This window comes from Ictidomys tridecemlineatus, unplaced genomic scaffold (assembly GCF_052094955.1).
Source record: "Ictidomys tridecemlineatus isolate mIctTri1 unplaced genomic scaffold, mIctTri1.hap1 Scaffold_259, whole genome shotgun sequence".
NCBI lineage: Eukaryota > Metazoa > Chordata > Mammalia > Rodentia > Sciuridae > Ictidomys > Ictidomys tridecemlineatus.
This window is the reverse complement of record NW_027522254.1, coordinates 255,077-279,682: the sequence shown is the minus strand read 5'-3', so window position 1 is coordinate 279,682 and position 24,606 is coordinate 255,077. Positions and strand designations below refer to the sequence as shown.

At 45.3% G+C, this 24,606-nt stretch overlaps 1 pseudogene; it reads right to left on the bottom strand.

The window, feature by feature from the left end:
- Positions 1-24,001, bottom strand: part of LOC144373140 (biotin--protein ligase-like) — a 66,694-nt pseudogene extending 42,693 nt beyond the window's left edge.
- Between the last annotated feature and the right edge of the window lie 605 nt (positions 24,002-24,606).

The window sequence follows — 24,606 nt, the reverse complement described above, 5'->3', positions numbered from 1 at the left end:
GTTACATGGTCTTTGGAATTTTCCTAGACAGGGGACAGAATCCGTTTGGGGGGCATAAAAGAGCAAACCTTCATCCTAAGAGCATCTGGTCATAAGTTTTTTTACTGTTCTATGATTTAAGACTTTTAAAATATCTACTGTTGTAAGAACTTCACACACATAGACTTTATCTGTGCTGATTCACCTGAGGATGGACATGCCCCTCCTGAGGTCAAGTCACAGGAAACCCTTACACACCAAGGGCCTCCAGTTTCCTTTACAGCTTCAAAACAAACCCACCCAGGCAAAACGAAGCTGCTGGTACCCTTCCCACTAGGCACCCAGGAAGAAAAACATCAAGGCGTCCAGCCCTCGTAAATAACTCCTGGTAAGTTCTGTGCTTTTACTTAAAAGCAGTAACGTATGCACCCATCTTTTAAAGCAAAACATAAAAACCATCTCTATCAGAAAAATATGGCAAAATATTACCCAGTAGAAAATTCCAGTGAAGGCTATGGGGGGTTTTCATACTATCCCTTTACCTTTTTCTGTTTCTTAATTTTTTTTTAATAAAAAACTGGAACAAAAATGAAGGGACTGACTTCAGAACCTCAAGACCTCAGCCAGCTCCAACGTGGGTTGCTGACTCTGGAATCATCAAAGGAGCAGTCTTTGTGAAAAAAACAGGACAGCAAAGCAGGACACCTTGGGGAGGTTCACGTTCAAGCTGGACTCAAGGAGCCCTTGTGCTGTCTGTGCTAGGGCAGGGCTGCTGAGGCCACATGGGGACAAGATCCCTTCCCCAAAACCACAGAATTCCATCTGCACGGAGCCGTCCCTCTGGAGCCCAGGTCTGAAATGGTCCAAACGCAAGACATACTTTTCCAAGTACAAAAACCAGTGCATCTCATGGAGCTTTTCGGTCTACGTGGGATCAGTGTGTTAATAACAGCTTACTGGCACTGAATGAAAAACACACAGGTCTTAATCTTCAGTCTTGAATTCTGGCCAGGTTCTATGTAATAGCTGGCTGCAAGGACTTGGCCCTAAGTGGGCTCCGTGACTGCAGGCTGTGTAGTGAGACCTGAGTTCTAAAACCAGGGTTGGTAGCTTAACAAAATTTACTGGTTGTAGAGAAAGTAAACTTGCCTCAAGAAAGGTGAGCTCAGCCTCGCCACTCTGACAGCAGCCCCTGGTGGCCAGTTCTGTAAAAAGTGTTGGCTCTGATGCCAAAGGCTCCAACCTTCCCTTCTTAATGAAGGTCGCTGGAGCAAGCAGGCCATTCTAGGAAACAGCTGGGGGTCAGGAGGGAAGCACAAAACCCCAAACTAAGGTGTGCCTTTGGGCCATGTAAGTTACCACGTCATTAGATGACCTGCCTCTTACACTCAAAGTAAAAATGATGTCCTTGCTTTCAGAAGTGGAAAAGGGGCAGTGGGCAGAGAGCTTGGCGTGTGTGTGAGACCCTGGGTTCCCACCCAAGCACCACCCCCACCACACACACACACACACACACACACACACACACACACACTAGGGAAGAAAGAGAAGAGGATCTATTATAAAGGCTCAAGCCACAGGCAGATATCACTTGGACTGTACTGTTATTCTTAATTGTGTAGAAAACCTTAAATATTTCAGGAATGCAGAGTCCTGTATAAAGTAAAGCAGCCTCTGATGCTTACCTACACAGCACCAAACAGTAGGCTAATTTCTACATGCTGAACGCTAGGAATTCTTACTGGAATATAAGAAAACGCTCCTTATGGCAGAAACTTCTAGAAAATGTTGCTGCCATTCAGAGAATAAGAGAACACTCAGGATTGTGAGACCTGATTTCTAGTGGCCCAGATTCACACCATCTCTCCCGATATAAATAGAAGAATGATCACAGGCTGACAGCTGGCTTCAAAGGCAGGCAGCACAAGAAGTGGAAGCCGTCAGCTTCAAGCCTACCAACTTCTTGTTAAGGTGCACTCCGTCCTCAGCCATGAGAGAACAATCTGGAAACAATCTGCTGGGCAGCTGCTCTCATCAACAAACTGTTTATTGTAAGAAAGTGGCTGGGTCAAAGGCTAAACGTCAACCTGAACTGAAAGCATACGAGCAAAAATCAATACTGTCCCTCTAAGGAAACCCCAACTTAGCATGCAGAAAAGGAAGGGTGAGAAGCTCCTGCCTAGCTCTGAAAGGCTCGAAACAAAGTCCACGTACTTCAGCCTGTAGGGCTGTTCTGCATGTTACCACAACTGCTGCTGTTTTCAGAATGGCCTTATGAAAAGGGGCTAAATACTGCATTCAAAGAGATGTAGAAATCAGCTTCCCAGATCCCTTCCCCCTAAAAGTCACAATGGCTCATCTTAGTTTCTTCCTCCTCCATGTGTTTTACAAAGGGCCCAACATGTACACACGATGTGCAGGCAGTGCACCCCGTCTTCACATAGGCCACTTGGAAACAGAAAGTCCAACTAGATCTGATCATGGGAAGGAACTGCTTTACCTGAGGGGTGACAGGTCTTGTGATCAAAAAAGAAGATAAAATATTAATAAGTTTTTACCTTTTAGAGACACATACTTAAATTTTCACAGATGAGAAATACAATATCTGGGCTTTGGTTCAAAACAGTTCAGCAGAAGGAGCGGCAGGAATGAAGGAAATAAGACTGGCCAAATGTCGGTAACGGCGGAGGGGACTGAGGGGGACACGGGAGCTCACCGGGTTCCTCCACTGACTTCTGTATTTCTGAAATTTTCTGCAAAATGTTTTCTTTTGCTTATCTTCACAGTTCAACAACTACTTCAAAAGAAAAAAAAAACTTTCCTTAAATATGAGAATTAACCAACCAACACAAATGTACTAACTGCCACAAGTACACACACAGACACACAATGCAGTTGTTACCAGGCGTGACCGCGTTCTGAGCCATGTCTGAGACAGGGCTGGTATATTCTAACAAAAAACTGGAGAAGCAGAAAGGGACAGTCCATGGCTTCCTGCTGGGCCTGTGGTCCATCCTGCCAGACTCCGACACAGACACGGTGCCCTAAGGTTCCCCAGGACAGCAACCAGCAAGGGATGGAATGGAGAGAGGGGCAGAGCACTCACCTGGCAGGACGAGGCAGGTGGATCCTGCTCCACACACATTACATAAAGCAACATTTAAATTACTTTGTGACAAATATAAAGTTGCATTTAAGACAGTATCTTATAGTTTAACTGCACTATGGAGCAAGAGAATATGTGAGCTGACAGGGAAACCCAAGGGCCACATGGAGAGCGAGATTTTAAACAGACAATACAGCACACACACTTGGAAAATGCAGCTTCTGTAAATGTGCAGCTCCTACACGCTTCAATCATGATTCTCAAACTTAAAGTAAAGTTAATCCGAGAAAGAGCCTGAAGTAAATAAAAGTAATCAGAAAGCGAAATACTTTTTCATTGTACTCAACTGTGAAGCTGCACCTATCGACAATTCTAAGTTGTTCCAGTATAAAAATGAATATGGCAATCATCACAAATTCTTAGTAAAGGATACACTGATGTGAACCTCGTAAAAAGTCTTTTTAAAGTTTGTTTTTTAGTCTAATTGCTTTATCAAATTATTTTGTAGTCTGACAGCTTTGCCAAGACTAGCGCAAACACCGCGAAGCCTGGAAAGGATCAGAAAGGCTGTCTTGTCCTCGTGCCTCCTGATAAAACTGTTTTGCAATGAGAATTTGGTGACCGGCCTTTAAAAGGCCATTTCCTCTGATGAGCTCATTTAGCCAATCTGAGATACCACACCCAACCCAACATCACGGAAGGAAAATACACCCAAATGGGAGAATTTGAAATTACAGACTTTTGACCTCTATTGCATTTTTATGGACCAAAAAGCTGCAGAAAAACAAACCGTCAGTGTATCAGGGCCACCAGTGGAAAGTGATACTGCTGGGTAATAACCTGGGCATTCTAGTGAGCCAGGGTCTGGATGGGCCCAACTCTCCAAAAATTGGCCATCTTTTTTAAATTTATGAAACCACTGCTTGATGATTCTTTTAAAAGATAAACATCTTTATTAACAGAGTTTTAAAATGGGAAGGGGTAATGGATTTAAACACTACACCATGTACATGTGTATCAAAGCATCATATTGTACCCCACAAATGTGTATGATTTTTATATTATGTATCAGCTTTTAAAAATGGGAAGGGAAACTAATGAATGCCATCACTCAACTGCTTTCCAATAACAGCTGTGTGTAGGATTCACTTTTGTTCAAAGAGAAGAAAATCACTTGCCAGATGCTTTTCTAAGGCTCAGAAAAGCAGATCCTTGCATGCAGAAGGCAAATTCGCTTTAAAGCACAAGTTTCTGCAGCTCAGTCCTCGGGAAAGACTGTGGTCTGTGACCCCAACAGTCGGAGGACGCAGGTGTCCTTGCAGACTGCTAACGGATAATGCCTTCCCACCTCCGCTCGGTCAGAATCTGAATTTCAGTCTTGAAGCAAAACCGTCCAGGGCTAAAGCAAGCCCTCTCTTCACCCTTAGCCCGAATCATGTAGCCACACACCTTCCACTGTGAATCTCCCCTCAGCAGAAATGTTCAGACGTTCCAGCCCATGCCTTGGCATCCCCAGGGTCAATGGGGAGAAGACTGCAACCACAAGGTCAGGTTCTAGTTCAGTAATCTTATTTTCTCCTGCAGCTTTAATTAAAGTGGACATATGGGGTTAAATACATATTTATTTACATAAATATAAGTTTAAATAAATGTACATATGTGTGTATTTCTACACATCCATCCACTAACATACATGCTTCAAATTGAGAAAGATGAAACACCACTAAGAAGAATCAAATAAAACAAATATTTTAAAGGCTAAGTTGTACTTATTTAAAATCATGTTCCTCAGTTGATGAAATGGAATTTAGGGCTGGGGTTACGGCTCAGGGGCAGAGCACTTGCCTAGCATGTGTGGGAGGATTTAGGTTCGATCCTTAGCACCACATAAAAAAATAGAATAAACTTTTAAAAAAAAACAAGATTTGGAATTTAAACTGTACAACTTTTTATGAGGAATACTGTCTCCCACTAAGAACTGAAATTATGATCAACTCCAACATTTCTCCTTTCTAAAATAAATCTATTTTAATTTGTAAAAATTGTATCTATTCTTTGTGTGCAACATGTTTTGATAAATGTATTTGCTGACTCCAGCATTTCTTCCACAGATATTTTTACAACAAAGACCAAAAACATTTTAAGAAACAAAAATGCTCATGCCCAAGTAACAGGAGTGCATGGACTGGTGCTAAAACACGCAGTCCTAGACACTGCGTGTGGTCCAGCTCAGCCCTGTAGTGCCTGGAAAGACATGCGCACCTGCTCACAGGTGGCCGTGGGGCCAAGGCAGAAAACTGACCATGGAGAAGACAGCTGAGAAGAAATGAGCACTCTTCTATCTGCAGGAGAAAGAGCCCAATGGACAGATGGACAGATAGATGAACTAACCTTGGCTGTGTGTCCTGCTTTCCTAAAGAAGCCAGAGAAATGTACTTGCATGCCCTGGTGTCCCCGCTGAGGTGCGGCCAGGAAAGAGGTACTCCAGCACCCTGAGATGGAGAGGCTGCCTCCACCATCCCACTCAGGCAGGAGAAAGGCCAGATTCAACACCGTTCCACCCACAAATTGCCCGTCAGGTCTGAACCCCCCAAAACCCACCAGCGCTTTCCCAGACGGTCAGCACCATACTTGGAGGAATATTCTCAAACTATTAGCATGACTGAAAACTCTGATTCACATCCCAAGAGCTGAAGGAGAACATTTATCAAACAGCACTCAGGTCTCAGACCCCAGCATTCCTGAGCTGACACGCAGGCTCTGCGGTCGTGGACAGCCTCCTCCAAGGGCTGTTCCGATGCCACGCATGGGACACTGCGCACCCTCGCCCTCTAACCCAACCTTGCTTCTGCACCTGATTGCAGGACCTTTGACCGTGCCCTCTAACCTGGTGCCAATGTGGGCTTGTTCCCTGGGATGTGTTTTTTAGACCTGGGAAACAAAAATCTGCTGTTAAGAATGTTCCAAGATTTCCTAAAGACAGCTTCAATCGACTTCCCGGGAGGTAGGGCCATAATCCATACCCGCTCACACATGGCAGCGATTAGGAGCTGGTGGAGAAGACAAAAAGCATTTGGTCTTGGAGAATTTTTTATTCCGAAAGAGCCTGTTTCCCATCCACGAATTTGTGACTGTATAAATGGTAGATATAAATAGTATGAGGAAAGAAAGCCGCCCTTCCTAGACATGGTGCCACCCTGAGAAAGTAATGGCTAGGCAGCATGTCCCTCCAGCCCAGAGCCCACCTTCCCTTCCCAGACCCCACAGCGAAATCATAACCCAGAGAAAGCCACCACCCCAGAACTCAGAAAAAGTGGAAAACAACCAAGTGTGTTTCTCTGTTGCCCCAATTTGCGCTCTCGATTTTTACACTGGAGTAAGGACTCCGCAGGAGGCTAGAGACATGCCAGTGGAAACTAGATCCCAGCAAAGAGGTCACACAGGAGCCGGAAAGCCTTCTCACAAAAGCAGACTTCTGAGGATGAACTAAGGGGAACACGCCACCTACGATTTCTTCTGCCTTTTGACACCAAGTGGCATCAGGCCTTTTGCCCCAGGCACTACGTGTGACAACAGGAAGCCCATCAAAAGGAACAGAAAATGTCCAGTTTCAGTGAAGAACGAAGGAAGAAAGGAGAGAGGTACATGAAAGACCCTTAAAAACACTCCTGGCTATAAAAGCTCTAGAATGTTTGCCTTAATCCTCCAGCTGCCTCGGCTGTGGTACAGTAAAAGAGCCGGCCACCCCCGGCCACCCCGCAGCCGCGGCTGCAGCGATTCAGGCTGCACCTGGGATTCTGGCTTTTCTCTCCTTTTGTGTCTCCAAAAAAGGAGCATATCAGCTGCACTGCAGAGCAGTACTGCCGCCTCTGTGCCGGGCAGGTTCAGAACGAGGGCTAAAGGCAGCAGAGGCAGGATTCCAGGCCAAATGCTACAAGTCAAAGTTGCAGGCAAAGTTTTTGGTTCTTCGTTTGAAAGGAGAATTCTAATTAATTCATTAGAAAACTACACCACGCTCTTCTGTGTTGAAACCCAGTCTCTGGGCTGAGGGTAAAGCTCAGTGGCAGAGCTTTTGCCTGACCCGGGCAAGGACCTGGGCTCAATCCCCAACATGGCCAAATATTAAACAAATAAACAAAACCCCGACTCCTAAGGCTGAGGAGCTCTGCTCGGCCTCACCCACCCGTCAGGGTTACTGATACTGAGCCCGGGTGCCTGTGTAGCTCCAGAGCGTGCTGCGAAGATCAGAAATATGCTCTCGCAGAAGCCCCCATGGCAAGGGTCTTACACTCGATAGGCACTCAAATATTTGCTGAATAAAGTGGTCTATTAGACGGGGAGGGGTGAGGACTGCGTGATGTGACTTAGTCTGAGCTTCTTCCCAAAGACACCATTAGCAAAGTCATTGCCACTTCACTACAGATGAGTAGATCAAAACACACGTTGGACACCTAAGCCCTGACAATAAAAGATAATTCTTTTTAAAAAAGGAACTCTTTGGGTAGAAGGGGCTATAGTAGGAGTTTTTCAAGTTTTTTTATATTGATAAATATCAAAATATTCTTGCCAACAATACCTGTTTTTTAAAGGGAGGAAGTTTCAGAGTAAATAATTTGGGGTTGAGTTAAAATGAAACTCATTTTTGTTCCTAAGCATGTGTTATCCCTTCCACAATCCCACACCACCAAAACAACACACATACACACCACGGTGATTTTGCCCAGTTACTTCAATAACAAACTCAGTTGTCACTTCTTGTTACGGTTACATCTTGATCCCAAGGGTGAAGAAACAGGACACCTTCACAGAACCCCTGCCGGCTTCCATTTCTCAGGTCACCTATGTTCCTAGCCACCATAAATGCCCAAAAGAAATTCCAAGAGTTTCCATTTTAGGGGGAAAAAATCTGTGCTCCCCAGTTGCTGAGCAGGAAGCTCAGGGAGCTCTGCAAACGGCCCTGAGCCACAGCTGCCGCCGCCCACCTTCTCCCCACCCTCTGCTGCATCCTTCAGCCTCAATGGGAGAGGGAAAGGGACTGGCTGGTGACGCTGCCGAAGTGGAGGGGGTTCTGGCTCTGTGCCAATGCAAGGGTTCAGGGTCCCACAGGTCCCCATCGCTTGGCCTTGCCACAGGAACCCCTCTGGCTGGGTAGAATGACCTCTTCCCCTTTGTCCTGACTCCGGCAGAGATTAACTGGAAATGGAACCAGAGACCAGAAACAAGACAGCTAGATTCTAAAATGGAGAAGAATTGTATTATCTATAAAATCAAATTTTATACAAAATAAATCTATTAAAATCATCCTATGACACATCAAAGAATTGTGGGGTTTTTCTACAAAATCAGTGTTTCCCATAAACACGACCATGCTTCCTCACAGCAAAGTCCCCACCCGCATGGAGGCTGCCACGCAAGGTCACTTCACAAGACCCACATCAACAGCACAGCCTCAGTCTCCCAGTCCTGCAGAAAGAAAGCCGCAGGCAGCATGTCACGTCCAGAGAGCCCTCCCAAGAAACAGGACAGCCAAGCAGGGCTAGCACTGAAACTGGGAGCTAACACCAGAAGCACCTTCCCCGAGGCACCGCACGCCAACTAGAGAGCTCCTGATCGGTCACACCACTTACCAGAGTCGAGTGATTTACTAGCAAAGCTGAGCCTTTAAAATAACTAAACAGATGCCAAATATCCACTAGGTATCAATATCTATGCAAGACACTTAACCTTTTAACATTCAAGTTTTATCCATATATGGGGCAACTCCCAAGTTCAATGACATACACTAATTTGGTTTTTTAGTTTTTAATAACTGGTTTGCTCATTATAGAAAGTAACATCCACCCATTGTACTAATTTGGAAAACAGAAAGTTTTAAAGGACTATTAAAATCACTCACAAGCCCACCATCAGAATTTACTCCACACATATATACATGGACACACACACACACACACACACGTAGACAGGGAAATACAGAAACAGACAGACAGACATGAGTGTACTACATTTCCTTCCAATCTTGATTCTGTGGACAGAGGTGTGGGCTTCATGGTTTAACATACTAGAACTCTGCTGAAGCAAGCCCAGATTTTGACCCTGCCCCTGGGAGGCTGAATTACAAGAGGGGTTCTGGTCAGAGGGGAAGCCCAGCTGGCCACCCAGAGGCACACCCAGCACAGCCTTGCCTGCGCTTCTTGTGCACAGGGATGCTGATGAAGACACACGTGGCAGGATGTTCCAGTAGGAGTCTCACACTTGCTGTGGGGTCTGGGTGTTGTAGAGCCTCAGAACACAACCCTATCACGTGGGTCAATGTCCGCCAGGTGGGCTTCTCCTGTGTGGAACTCTCCCATTCTTCTCCATTGAATCACAGTAACATAGAAGCACACAGGGGCTTCATAGATCTTCTGTGCCACTCGCTATCAAGAGCATGGTTAGGGCACCAAACTGTATCAACTCGCTGGGAATCAGTAAAACTATTCAAGTAACGCATGCATGCATTTTGTTTTCATATTCTTTACTATAATAGGACCTAGTATATGGTAAATGCTAACTCAAAGTCATTATGAGCTATGACACTAAAATAATTTCTACAGGCCTAAAAGAAAGTGCCACCAAAATAATGCAAAACTTCTAAATTATACTAGGTGACACTGATAAAGAGAAAAAAAAATTTCTCAAGAACTACTTTGTGGTTCTAGGGGCCCATAGGCAGGCAGCCTAGATCAGCAGCAACACCTTGTGGTGGAAGCTTGGCTTACAGTAGCAGAGTATTTTCCAGGAAGTAGGAAATAAAAACCTGAGACATCCAAGTTCTAGGACAGGTGATTCCAGCAATTGGCAATACCAAGGTACTTTTATGTAACGTAATCCCACAGGCGTCAATGTGATCTATTAAGGCCACAGGAAAGAAAGCTAAAGGACAACTCACTTGTATTCCCAACTCTTGGGTCTGTGTCTGTAAATATGAATCCAGCAGTACAATGACTAGGTACTCAGATGTGTCTGTCTCAGCCTCAGTGACATCAGGACAACCACAGCAAGAGCAACCATCTGGCCACCTCCAGAAAGGCCATCTCAGTTTATCTATTTTCAAATTCATTGGAAAATAATAATATTAAACTTCTGACAATGTCCTTCTTAGTAGATTCAAGGTCTTTTAAGAGGAGTTGATAAATATTAAGGAATGGATATAGTCTCGGGGCTTAGTTCAAGGGAAGAGCACTTGCCTAGCATGTATGAGGCCCTGGGTTCAATCCCAGTACAGCAAAAATAAAAATATGTACAAGTGTGTGCAGACATGCGTACACACACACACACACACACACACACAAACACACACACACACAGTACAGCCAGAAATGAGCAAATAGAAAAATGCAGTCCACAGCAGAGACACCCAAGAAGACCAAACAGGACTCAACATTTCTGAGGCTAGTATGTAAGGTGGGGCTGATAGGGAGCATTTGTGTGTCCACAGAGCAAATGCTTGCTTTAACCAGCCTCGCCTAGTTTATGAAGGGTGAATCAATATTCCCCCAATTGATCAATAATAGGGGAAAATTTTCTCCCACACCTGCTGCCCCAGACAGTTTAAATAACTGGAAGGTCAAAAATATGTTTTAAGGTAAGTAGACACATAACACAAAGTTTTAGCTTGGGTATTTCCTTTATGCCCACCCTAAAGAATATACCAGAATGGGCTGAGGTTGTGGCTCAAAGATAGAGCACTCGCCTAGCATGTATGGGGTACTGGGTTTAATCCTCAGCACCACATAAAAATAAAATAAAGGTATCGTGTCCACCTAAACTTAAAAAAAAAGAATATACCAGAAAAGACCAGTGTTCAAAAAGTCTGCTCACAGGCCACTCTTTCCTCTCTGTTCTCAGTCCAAGAGTCCCAAGGTCCCAGTCCCGAGTCCACCATGGTCAGAGCTCCCAGGAAGGGTGAGGAAGCACTACCAAGGGCAGTCTGGTCCACGTGGGGGGAGCCCCGGAGCAGACAGGCACTCCTTCCAACTCCAGTCCAGCTCAGGGAAGGAGGGAAAAGCTTCAGACCGTGACGTTATACTCCCCCAGGACCCGCAGTCCTCATCCACAGGGCCCAGCCCCTCCTACAAGGGGCTTGTCTACAGGACCTGAAATGCTGCAGATGGCTTTATTGTGGTGTTTCTTTACGACAGAGTGGTGCTTTTCCTTCTAGTATCTGAATGCATGAAACAGATGAAAGACGGGGAATTCTGAGTTCCTGAGACGAAGGTACAAACAAAAGCCCCATCATAACTCCCCAGAGCATTCATCAGGAGCAGGGCAAGCTGTCAAGAGCTGGGTGAGGAAAACACAGCAAGAGCATGTTTCTTAAACAAGAAACAATCCATTGCTGCATTTTAAAAAATATTATTTTAGTTGTCAATGGACCTTTATTTATTTATATGCAGTGCTGAGAACTGAACCCAGGGCCTCACATATGCAGACAAGCACTCCTCACTGAGCCACAACCCCAGCCCTCATTGCTGTACTATTAATTTTTAAAATTAAACACATTACCTTTGATTTTTCTAGACTAGGTGCCAGGCACTGGTCAAGCACATTCTAAACTTTAACTTATTCAACCTCCCAAAAACCTATAATAATCATTATTACACTGTTATTTAAATAATAATTCTTTGTATCATAATGTAAATTATATATAATCATATAGTACATAATTATATTTCATTAAAATAAATTGTTATTATGATATTTTATTATTGGCTTATTTAATAAGCTGTTATTTAACAATAATTCACACAGAACTTCCACAGATATTATTTCACTCTGTCCTCAGGGAATCCTGTGAGGCAGCTCTCGGGTTAGACATCTGTCTTCTCCAAGGAGCAAATGGCATCCCTCTGTAAATTCAGCTTGCCAAGGACCCGATCGGTCAGGAAGACAGTGCCCTCTCTAGCCCCTCTGTTGGGGCGAAGGTTATATTTTGTTCTTCTCAAGGGAGGGCAGGTGAACCTGGTGTGTACGTCACCTGGGCAGCAGGGTATTTTCTGAATCTACATGGTCACATCACTAAACTGAGATCCCCCTGTTTAGGGGAGACAATGGAGAGACACCCCCAAGATAATCAGATTGTCACTAGGAATAAGAAACTGACAGGCAGGGCCACGTGAAGGGATTAGCAGGAACACACACCTGTAGAATTTGGCGGCCTGCCCAAAACCCGGTTTCAACAACAGGGAGCAAATGCAAACCCGAGGCCAGAGAATCCCCAAACACATCCCCAGCTTAAGGCATTTTACTTCTAGACACAAGTGACAGGGATGGGGATCCAGAGCACTTCTGCCACAAGATGGCAGACGTCTGCACAACACAGGGACTAGTCCAAAGATACGCTGAGGAAGGCCCAGAACAAAATAACTCATTTTTATCCCAAACAATTATGGTTCCCAAATGCAGCCATCCCTCGGGATCCATGGGGGACTGGGTCCAGCACTGCCTTCCAATGCACACTGAGGTCCACAGGTGCCCAGGTCCCTCATAGCAAAGGACAGAGTATTTGCATTTAACATACGCACATCCTCTGAATCCCCTAAATGAACTCCAGATGACCTGCACACCTCCCACAATGTGAGTGCTGTGTGAGTAGTATCACACTGTGTTGTCTAGGGAGTGAGGACAGGAGAGAAGCCTGCACGTGCTCAGTAGAGACAATTAATTTCTCCACTGTCTTTTGCAGTTGGCTGGCTACACCCTCAGATGCAGAGCCCACAGATGTGGAGGGGCACTGTTCACTCTTGACACACACAACAGGGATCTTCCCCCTAAAAAGGGTCATAACTTGCAGACCTGACACCTCCTGAATTCCAGTCTTCTCCACCTCCCTTACCTATGCACACCAAATCAAGTCAGAGACACCCGCACATCAGTAAGAGGGTTCCTAAACTCAAAGTCAAAGCAGAAATGGAAAATCATGATAAAAATCAACACCAAAGCCAATGGAAACAGCCACAGAGCGGAGTATGAGGTGCTCACCTCCAAAGCCAACAGCAGGTACAGGGGCATTAAGGCAGGAGCTTCTCACAGGTCACAGCTGACACCCAGGGCCAAGAGGATCTCCTGGAGGACTTCGTATCTTCTCATGTTCTTGGGTCTGCACCATGAAGGATCTGGGAGGTAGTTCTAAGTGCATCTGGACAAAAAGACAACACTTGTTAAATCAAGGCACTTACAGTCTCAGAGAGCTTCTTCAATGGGTTTTCTAAAAGTGAGAATTCCTCTCCTCATCAACAGCAATATAAACTTGGGACCTGAATATCTGAAAAGTAATGGCAGTAAAAACAAAAATATTCGAAAGGACCCTTTCATTGTTGTTGTTGTTGGTGGTGGTGGTGTTACTAGGGACTGAACCCAGGGGTGCTCCACCACTGAGCTACTTCCCCAGGCATCTTCAATTTTTATTTTGGTGGCCATTCTGGGGGTTAATATCCTGAGTTGCCCAGCTGGCCATGAACTTGTGATTCTCCTGCCTCAGCCTCCTGAGTTGCTGAGATCACAGGTGTGTGCTACCACACCGGGCTCTTGAGGGCCTCTTGCACTTGTTGCTACCAGGCTGAGACGTTGGGTAGAGTCAACCCTAAGGGGTTATCAAACTCTTTACAGGTTGATTTTTATCCCCAGCTGTGTGACCTTGGGAAAGTCACTTTAAGTTGGTTGTAAGCCTAAGTCACCTGCAGTATCCTTGTGCTGAGAGCCTAAATGAGGTGCTACTGAGCTCACACAGGGAGGCAGAGGGCCAAGCTGAGAACTTCCACCCTGTCCATCAGTCCAAACTGGGAAGCAATCCCTGGAGGACAGCATGGGGAGCATCTGTAGGACCTGAAACACAGGGGACCTCCCCCACTGCCCTACTCGATCTGGTGCAATTCTAAGACTCAGAGCCTCACGTGCTTACCCAGACCTGCTGTTCAGTGAAAATCAAATCATCTCTACCACCAACCTCTGTCTCACACACTGGAACTTCCAGCTCCCCTGAGATCAGATTTTAGTTGTGTTTTAAAGCCTAGAGCTTCCAGGATACCAGCAAAGTGACCAGAACTAGTTTGCTTTACTTGGTTTTTGTTCACTGTATGGAGACCTTCTGACCTGGAGATTAGGAAAATAAACAGCAAGGTGCCAGCCTTCGGGTACCTGCACAACTCTCAATTCCCACCTGAGCTCTGACCAAGCCAAAGACTCTGTCCCAATATATTGTCTACAATGGTCCAGATGCTAACGTCGAGGCCACATCTGAAAAGGTTTGCGGAACACTGTCCAACATGGTCCCCACGCTCCAGTTAGGCATCAGTGGCTGGGGCTTCCCCACAGACTGAGCAGGCCTGTCAGTGGGCAGCAGGGTCCCGCCTGTCCTCCAGACAGCCCCGGGCAGGGAGGAGGCAGAAAGCCGGAGCATGGGTGGGATCTGTGTACTCCTGTCTCCTTGCCCCAAGATGGGCCTCTGCGCTCAAGTGGACACAGCCAGGCTGGTGGACAAGCCACACCACAGTGAACACACTTCCTTCAAGTGAACAGGTGGCCATCCTGGGGGTTAACATGCCAGGATTTAAAATGAAGGAGAAATAAAACAAGCACAGTTCTGTTCCTGCCAGAGCTCAGGGAGAGAGGGAGGCACTGAGTGAACACACATGAATTCACTGGATGGGGTAAATACACAGAATATTCTAGAAGCTGGGGCAGTGAAATGTGCTCATCCTCACACGAGAAGGACACCGAGGGGGACTCCATCCACTAAGCCACCATTAGGCCTCTGAGTTCCAGGAGACAAGCCACTGAATGGGGAAAACACTTCTTCTTACTATCTTACGGTTTCAAGATTTTAGGTGCTGGGCCTGGTAGAGTGTGGCACATGCCTGTAATCTCAGCAACACTGGAGGCTGAGGAAGGAGGATCACAAGTTCGAGGCCAGCCTCAGCAACTTAGCAAGGCCCTAAGCAATGTGCTGATGGGGGCCATGGTTGGGTACTCTGCTATAAAAGCAGAACCAATCCTGCCCTGAGTTAAAGACCCTGTCTCAATAAATAAAAAGGGCTGAAGTTGTAGCTCAGTGGTAAGCACTCCTGGGTTCAATCCCTGGTACCCAAAATAAAATTTAAAAAGAAACAAAAAAATGTTAGATGCTGGACTGGGGTGTAGGTCCATGGTAGGACACCTCCTGGCATGCACCAGGTCCTGGGTTCAATCCCTAGCACCACAGGAAAAGGTTTAGGTGCCATGAGAAAAGAGGCTGCATCTGGCTCTGTGCTGTTAATAAGGAACAAAACAGCACCATGGGTATGTGTGTCAGGTGTGTAACTGGTTCTCCACGGTGTCAAACCTCAGTCTCACCCTCTGCTTATAAAACTACTACCACAGAGACAGGCCCATCTCCATAACTCAGCTTCTAAACTTCAGGCTTTTTAACTGGACTGAAAGTTAGAACATCTCTGGCTACAAATGGGGTTAAAGGCCTCTAGCAGGCAGAGCTGAGGGATCTTGCCAACCATCCTAACATGCACAAGGACCATCCCTCCCTACAAAGAGTTATTAGGCCCCAAATGTTGATGGGGCCATGGTTGGGAACACTGCTATAAAAGCAGAACCAATCCTTCCTTGAGTTAAAGCTCAATAAGAAAACACAAAAATCTTAGCTGGGCACAGTGGCCCATGCCTGTAACCCCAGCAGCTGGCGGTGCTGAGGCAGGAGGATCACAAGTTCAAAGTCAACCTCAGCAATTTAGCAAGGCCCTAAGCAACTAAGCAAGACACTGTTTCTAAATAAAATACCTTTTAAAAAGGGATGGGGATGTGGCTCAGTGGTTAAGAATCCCTGAGTTCAATCCCTGGTACCAAAACTAAACAAAATCTTTCTAGATCCATTTTTGAGCTTTATCTGAACAACTTCATGCCAAACTCTTGATACATTTGATAATCAAATAACAGCTTTAATCCATGGCCTTAGATTTTCCCTGCAAACTTGGTCAGCACCCAGAGCATCCAAATGTGTCCTTTTTTCCTGCATCACTGAAATTGAGCGGGCATCTAACAGGCAGCCTGCCTGCTGGGGTGCCTCAGCCAGCACAGCTGTGTGTCGCCTGCAGTACTTCTTCTCCTCGTCACCAAATTAATCACAGAGATGAAGACGATGAAACTGAACAGTGAAAGGAAACTGACCAGATTATAATATTTACTGGTTGATCCCACCGAGGGGTCACAGCAACACAGCCTGAGGAAGAAACACGGACCATATCACACAGAAGACTGGAAGTCATCTAAAATAAAAAATGGCATCCTAATCCTCAGAATCTGATGTGTGTAGTGGCATCATGTTGCCTTTTGTCCTCGGGCTACGCACTGCAGTATCAAGTTTTACGACAGTGATGGGGTCAATTTAAATGGTGCAGCCAAGAGATTGGCTGGGTAACTAGAAGAAGTAGATCGCAACAGTGCCGAATCGATTTCCTACTACAAATCTGCACACAGAGGCGGTAAAATTCGTTCTTCAGAACTGAAATATGGCTCTCAGAAGTCAGGGGTTTAGGTGGATTTTTTGAGAATGCACAGTTACTATAGTGACCATATTTGCAGAAAAGATAAGAAGTACATTTATTAGAACTCCAAAAACCAACCCAGGTGGCTTGCAGCCCTACAGGAAACCTACTTAGATTGCACACATTCATCTGGACCAATGTCCAGATTTCTTAATCTTAAGCATCTCTGTCCGAGTTCTCATCAGAACAGATGGGTGGGCTCTAGGATAGCAAGAAACTGACCTGACCCACCGGAAGGGCACCGGCTCAGAAAACTCAGGGGATTGGAGCTTCCAGAGGGATAGGAAAGAGACAAGGCCTGCAAAAGGAAAACAAACAGAGGAAGTGAGCAATTCTCAAACCCAATAAATAAAACCAAATCCAGGACGGCCACCGTTGGGAGCCTTCTGGGCAAAACACCTTCATCTCCTCAGCTCTTTAGATCCTGGTGCCTTGAGGAGGGAGCATTCCTCTAAAAACTCGTGCGCTCAGTGTGCAGGATTTGCAGTAGATGATGAATGATGCTGATCTCATCTGTGACTTTGCCCCCAACAACAAAAAGCCAAAGGGGAAACCGCAGAAGAGTCCAAGGACTTCCTAAGCTTGGGAAGAAAATCTGCATTTCTCTTGTCCTTTTTTCCATTTTCTTCTTACCTCTGTATGAGTATGCCATTATAAATCGACACAAATTCCACTTTATTTATTTAATTTTTTCGTAGTGGGGATTGAACCCAGTGGCACCTAACCACTGAGCGACATCCCCAGCCCTTTTTATATTTTATTTTGACGAGGGTCTCAGGGAGTTGCTTAGGGCCTCACTAAGTTGCTGAGGCTGACTTTGAACTTGTGATCCTTCTGCCTCAGCTTCCTGAGCCTCTGGGCATGTGCCACCAGGCCCGGCTCCACATTCTCTTACTTGGAAGTTTCCTCAACGCTTAGTTTTAAGAGTGACAGAAAGGAACTGTGGATTGGAGGATGTTTCTAACCCTAACTCCCTCCACGACTGACTGCAATATTTTAACAAGATGATCAGTCACTGATGTCTGGAATCACCACCCCTGAGTCTTCCAACTTCCCACATTAAATAAAGGCTCCTGATATTACCCAGAGTGTACTTGAAAGCAATGTGTTTTAGAAAGACTGCAATCAGTAAAGATGGGAACAAGAAAGAACTTCCGGGCTAATGCTTGCTTAGCCAGCAGCCCTCCTGCCTCCTGCCTCCTTCACAACGTGTGGCTCCTCGGGGTTTTCACAAAAGCCCTGGACCAAACTAAACTTCCCCTCACCTCAGAACAACTCTCAGTTGGAGTCAAAAGTGCCCAGTGAGCCAAGCAGGCTCAGCCGAGAAGCACTTGCCCAGCTCACGTGAGGCCCTGGCCTCTGTCCCCAGCACCGTGGCACACAGCATTGAGACCTATACACATACAGCCTTCAAGAGCATTCTCCTTCCCAAAGACACCCAACAGCATCACACCAACTCAGTACCTGGCAAAGAATGGCTTCCCCTCCGCAGGTTCCAAAAGACACTTGCATGATCATCCTGTCCTTGTCCTCATTGTCCAGGTGGCCCTGGAGCTTTCCAGGGCTGAGCTGCTTCCCGGGGCCCTCCTCATAAACACAGCCACTGCTCAGAACGCTGAACTTCATCTTGCTCTGGTCAGCCTTGGAGAAAACCAGGCTCTGGACTGTCTTCTGCAGCACACCCTTGCTTGTCACCTGCAAGCCATCAAACGTGAAGGATGAAGACAGGCCCAGTACCTTCCTTCCCTGAGAAAGATAGGCTAGGAACTTCTGGTACAGGTCTTCAGGGATGGGCTCCCTGATGGCAATGACCAACAACAGGCAGTTGTCTGGCCATGGGTCCCTGAGCACACTTTCCTCCTGCAGGTGGTACAGAACATAGCTGTCGGTGTCCACACAGTCAGCCAGGATGGCCCACACCTGCTGGAGCCACCCGAGGGCCTCCTGGGAGTCGGGGCCTACGCACAGAAGGATGTTGGGTGCCTTTCCCGTGATGTTGACTCTCCTCCCTTCTTCTTTAGGGCAGATCTCATCGGCAACACCCTCCAAACTGCTGCCATGATCATAGGGAAGGTCTGGAATGTTCTCTGCAGATGCAAACTTGACTGAATCAATGGTGCTATTCTCAAGTTCTAAGCATTTGTGGCAACTAGACAGGTGGAGGTGAAAATGCTCCAGAGGGCCCGCTCCCTGATCACTGTCCCCAGGAGGCTCACTCCCAGAGGCACTGCCCCTCCTCGGCTTGGAAGAACCTTCTGGAAGAGAAGAACCTTCTGGAAGAGCCTTTGGGTCATCCTTGCCAGGGTGCTCCATAAAGTCCCGTGCCGGCTCGGTCTCCAGGGAGGGTTCAGGGTTCCTTCAGAGCAGAGTCTTGCAAGTGCACAGCTGGAGTACAGGAAAGATCACAGAAGGCTCATCAGCACTTATTTGTCATGCAGCTGGCAAAAGAGCCTCACCAGCTCTCCACATTCTGCCACCTACAGTATGGCAGAGCCACCTGCACAGCTCCCACTCACATCCCCACCTCAACTCTGGGCATCCCTGGGAGCCACACAATCGATGCCACCAGCTGGAAGGGTGCTCCTGAAGACCCCCAGTGAAATTCCTGATTTCCACATCCTTCCTACTCAAATCAGAACCCCAGATCATCTTCTTGACTGATGAAGAAGGTGAGATTAAGAGGGGAGATTTTGCCTATTAGAGATTCAACTAGGCTAGGCTGTTATTCTCCTACAGGACACTGAAACTGAGGAATAAAAAGGACACATTCATAGACCCTACCCAAGCATGCCCCAGGAGGAGTCATGCACAGGACACTTCAGAGGATCTGCGAAATGGTCTATCCAGTGCAACATAAGCTTACAATAACTGATCCAAAAAACAGGTATTGAGCGCTTTCTGCACATGGGACACAATATTAGGCATGTGTGCATGGTAAATCAGATTCCCAGAGCCAATAAGTGGCACTTACTTGCCCCTGAAACAAATGAAAGCATCACACACAAGCCTAAGGAAAGCAGGTCATGTGCTACTTGTCCAACACTGTGAAATGCATATTTAAATAAAAAGCCTTTAGATTTAGACCTTCACAGTACAACTGGCTATTATTCCCTTTCAGTCAGAACTATAGGCGAGAACCATTATATTGTATTATGTTATGTAAAATAAACACTATAAGTCATCCAATATGGATGCTATGTCACAGATATTGCAATTATGAAAAACCCTAGTTTTTAATTAAGCACTAAAGATACATCTCCCTGACCCCAAAAAACCTCAATATTTGTGTGAATCATATATTTTCCTTGTTAAATCAAATCAGTTTTCTGAATCAAACTGAAACCAAGCACTGCCCTAAGTTACACCAACAGCAGCACTCCAGAGTCTACAAGCTGACAACCTAGGACGTTCCACACAGGACAGAAACATTTCCTAAAGTTACGTACAGACGATCTTTTGGGGCACCAGTCCATTATCCATCTGGAGAACATCCATCTGGAAAACATCACCAGAATGTTTTTTGTTTGTTTGTTTTTAATTTTTGAGACAGGCTTTCACTAGGTTGCCCAGGCTGTCCTTGAACTTGCAATGCTCCTGTCTCAGCCTCTCCAGGTGCTGGGATCACAGGTGTGAACCATGCCCTATGTTATATGGCACACCATGTCTTTGTTCTTCTGTCAAGAAGGGGATGTTGAAATCAGCAGGAATCAGTCAGGACCCTTCCTGAGAAGTTTGCAGGGAACCAAGCATGAAAATTAATAAATGAGAATTGCTGAGGGCCATTACCAAGTAGGAATGACGCATCGAAATTTCCTTGCCAAGCGTACCCCATGCAGCTTAGAGTACATTCGATGGGACATTGCATGCATGCTTTAATAAGGTGACCTTGCTCAAGGACCAAGGCGGATCCGGGTTTAGTGCTGATCAGGTTTGAGGAAGTAACCGGCTCCTTGAGTTTAAGGCGTTGCCAGTTTAAGATAATGGGTTTTAGGGAAATTGGAAGTTGAAGATTATTTCTGGGATTAGGGTGTTCCTGCTGCTTGTTCCCGTTGAGTTCTCGTGAGATTAAAATGGGATTTGGAGATAGCCTTGTGGAGTAGGTGAATTGTGCGGGAGACGGCAGAACGCGATTGCCCCTGGACCTGTGTGGAGGCAGTGTGAGATCGGGAATAAAGAATTGCTGTTTGAACCTACAAAGCTGTGTGGTGGCTCGTGATTCTGGTGCCAAGCCGAGACCTTGCAGAGAATAACTTGAATTCCAAATCCCACAATACCTGGAATCAATTTTTATATATTCAAGCTTTTTTTCTCTCTTTTTTCCCCCTAAGCACATCTTTTCTATTTTGTCTAAGCCAGGGATCCACCCCTCCAGGTTCTCTTATAGTAACATTTGGAAAATTAGCTGCTTCCATGGATCAGAATTTCAGAGTAAAGTTTCCTCCAGACCCCAGAGGGTTCCATTTTCCATGCTCAAAAGATGGGGGTGGAATGGGGCCTGGTTCCTAAATGGGACATCATTATCCCAGAGGTCTCAAGTTGTCCATTTAATCAGAGTGGGCCTATTAATTCTGGAATCCAGTGTTTTCAGTAGTGTATTCTCTTTGTTGAAGTGCACCTTTTCAGGTCAAAAAATTGATTTGCTCATTCAGAGTTCTGATCTAGTGTGTGGTTTATTACCAAGTCCCCTATCTAGGTGGTCACAGTTTCATGCTCTACTAACTTAAAATCCACTGTATGTAGGGAAGGCAAAATCAGACAGGAAGATGGGGGAGTTAGCTGCTTCTGGGGAAGAGAGACTTGGTAGTGTAGGCCAGTTTTCAGGTTGATTAATGATGTATTTGTTTCTTAAATATTAGACTTTATTTACCCATTTCAAAGCGTCAAGAATACCTGCAGAGTTCTGGGGAGAAGGTGCTAGCCAGTTTCCCAGTGCAAGCCACCCTTCATTTCTACAACGATGAGTCTGAGCTGGATTCAGATGAGGAAGAGCAAGGGGAGGAAACACAGACCTACCATCTTAAGTGCCAGGAGTCAGAAGGTCATCAGGAAAATGGCCCAGGGGGACAGGGCAGAGGCGGGCTGGTAAACCCATCTAGAGAAGGGGATGGTCTAAGGGGCGGCCTCCGTGGTAAGGGTCAGCTCCTTCGTGGTGACCCTCCTGGGGGCAGTGAGTGTGTCTCATGCAAATGAATTGGGTCTCTCCCGTGTCTGCCCCACTGTACCCTGGGGCTGCTGGAAGACCCCTGCTTGTGTCCTAGAGACAGCCCCGGCAGGACATGACATCTTCCACTAGATATTCAGAGGCTGGAAACTGCATGTGCTGCCTCTGCTTAGCAGGCTGAGAACACAGCTTTTACTTTTTCTTCTCCTGGTGATTCTTTTTTGGTGCACTCACGCAGACCTTTTCAGAAAAGGTGCCAGGACAAAGAGGTCTGTGTCCACACAGGTTGTTATCAGGAAAGGCCAGCTTTCAAAGCTCCTCATCAGATTACAAGTGATTCCTATTAATAGACTGTCACCCATGCTTGCCTCTCACTTAAACAGAGTCATAATGCAGCTATTTTTGCTTTTGCAAAAATAATTTAAATATTAAATCCCAATTTTAACTCATTGTCCAATGAAAAACTAGGTGATGCTCCGTAATTAGAGAGTGTTTCTTTAGAGACTAATTATGAACACTGATAATCAGTGTCAGCCTTTGCCTGGAAGGAAATGAGTCACCTTCTCATTAGTAATCAAGTTTGTCCATTTTTTAAGAGTGACCCAGAAATTCAAGGATATGAGTTTCAGCAATACAAGACAGAACATCAGACACCACAAACATTATACACAAATAGGACTAAGGCAGAAAAATTAAAGTCAAGGAGCTTCTTGAGGTACTTTTTAGGATGACTGAGGTTTCAGAAAGGACAAGCTGCCTGGTGAAATAAAATGTGTCTGGCTTACACAAGAACCAACATTTCAAAATCTTAAAGGGATGAGTGTTTAAATGACTTAAGGCACTGCCATGGTCTAGGCAGGAGAATTTAAACCACTATTAAATGTTTTCCACACAGAATAGGCAGTCCTGGTTTATTCTGGATAATTGAGGGTTTGGATATGTAGTATATAATCAGAGGAAACAAGCAGTAAAGAACAAGAGCTAATTTGGGGTAACCAAAGACTTGGCTAACAGATGCTTCCTTACTCTGGATCCCTAAAATGAACAGATTCTGACCAATATTCACTGGACAAAAGAGTTTGAGACACCTGAATTCTCAGCTAAGAAACTGAACCACGCAGCACTATGAAGACCAGCCCTGTTCTCTGTTTTTCTATCACTCCCTCTACCACAATCCATTCTTTTTCTTGCCCTAGAGATTCCTGGACTGTTTGCTTACAAAAGAGTGTTCACAAGCCTACCTGGCTGCTCTGTCTGGCAGCAGCACAAGAATCAACAGTCAAGGCCAAAAAGGTCTGGGGAAGGGAATGGTAATTGCTCCCAGCTGCCCTCTGTTCTGGTCCCTTGGTCCTCCCCTCACCCTTTTCTCCAGGCATTCCATCTCCAAACAAAGCTAACACATGCTAAAGAATGATTTTTCAAATCGCTTCCCTGTCACTGTGAAACCAGATTAATCCACACACCATCTTATTAAAACCTCACACAAATGGAAGCAGAGACAGAAAAGAGCCACCAAAATGTAGAAGTTTTGAAGTTCTATCACTGAAGAAGAAATAAAGAAACTGGTATTGACTACTCCAAGTGTTAATAGTGCTTTCTAGTTTCCTCAGTAGCCCCACCCATCCTTTTTCTATCACTCCATCTCCTACAGCTCCAATAATATTCCAAGATTTAGAATCTGAGTAGTACACCAAAAATCCTTCGGTCCCATTGTAGTTGTTCCTCATGGGATGCTCAGTAGTTCTTGTTTTCCGTGCCACTTCAGGAAGTTTTATCTTATACACATATGTATGCGTCCTCCCCCCAGCAAGACTTCAGAGGGCTGCCACTCTTCTTACACAAGAGAAACAGTGTGCACAGACACAAGCTCGCATGGTACAACTGTGGATAATTCAGTCATAGGCCTCATGGTTTTTCTGCCTGTTCACAACACCCAGCATGGTGATCGGGCATAGTAGTCTGCTCAATAAATATCAGTGTGATGTAAACTAAACCTTTGTCTGAACAGTGAGAATTCTATGGTGCTTCAGAGTCCATCTAACCCTACAGCATTCAGGATTCAGGGTCACAGAGAGAGTAACTGCAGGAAACTGGCTTGAATCTACTCTAAATACCACTGTTCTACACAATCACCAAATCACACTATTTTCTCACTAATCTTCTCTTCATATTTATTTTGGGGGAAAAATTTGGACAAAATTCTCCAGTTCAATGTGTTCACAGAGTAATACCACCTGTCACTTAAATAACTTTCTTGTTCTTTACTTTCACTTTTCTTTCCTAAAGCCCCTTTCATAATGATCAAGTAGGAGACTACTTTGGTGAAGAACATTTTAAATTGAAGGTATTGCATTAATAATGATAATGGTACTAGTCTGAGAATCAGCAACCATTTTAGTCATATGAGACTAAATGCTTAGTGATATTTATAAATAGGTTTTAGAAAATTTGGGGAAATCCAAGAAAAATTCCAATTTACCTGACATCAGTATGTAAGGCAAAAAAACAGGACAAATATGGAAACAGCATACATAATACTCACACATATACATACTCATACAGACACACACGTATGACAGCGGAGGTAGGAGAGATACTAAACTTCATTCCTACCTACAAAATTCCTACTACTGGACATTGAGAAGAGGGCTTAATAAAAACCTCCATCATACCCACACATTTATGCTAGCTTAACAAATAAAGTCTACAAGGTTTTCATTTTTATTGTATTCTGATATGCCCTACTCCTTTGCTAGCACATATAGATAAAATTAAAATGAAGGACT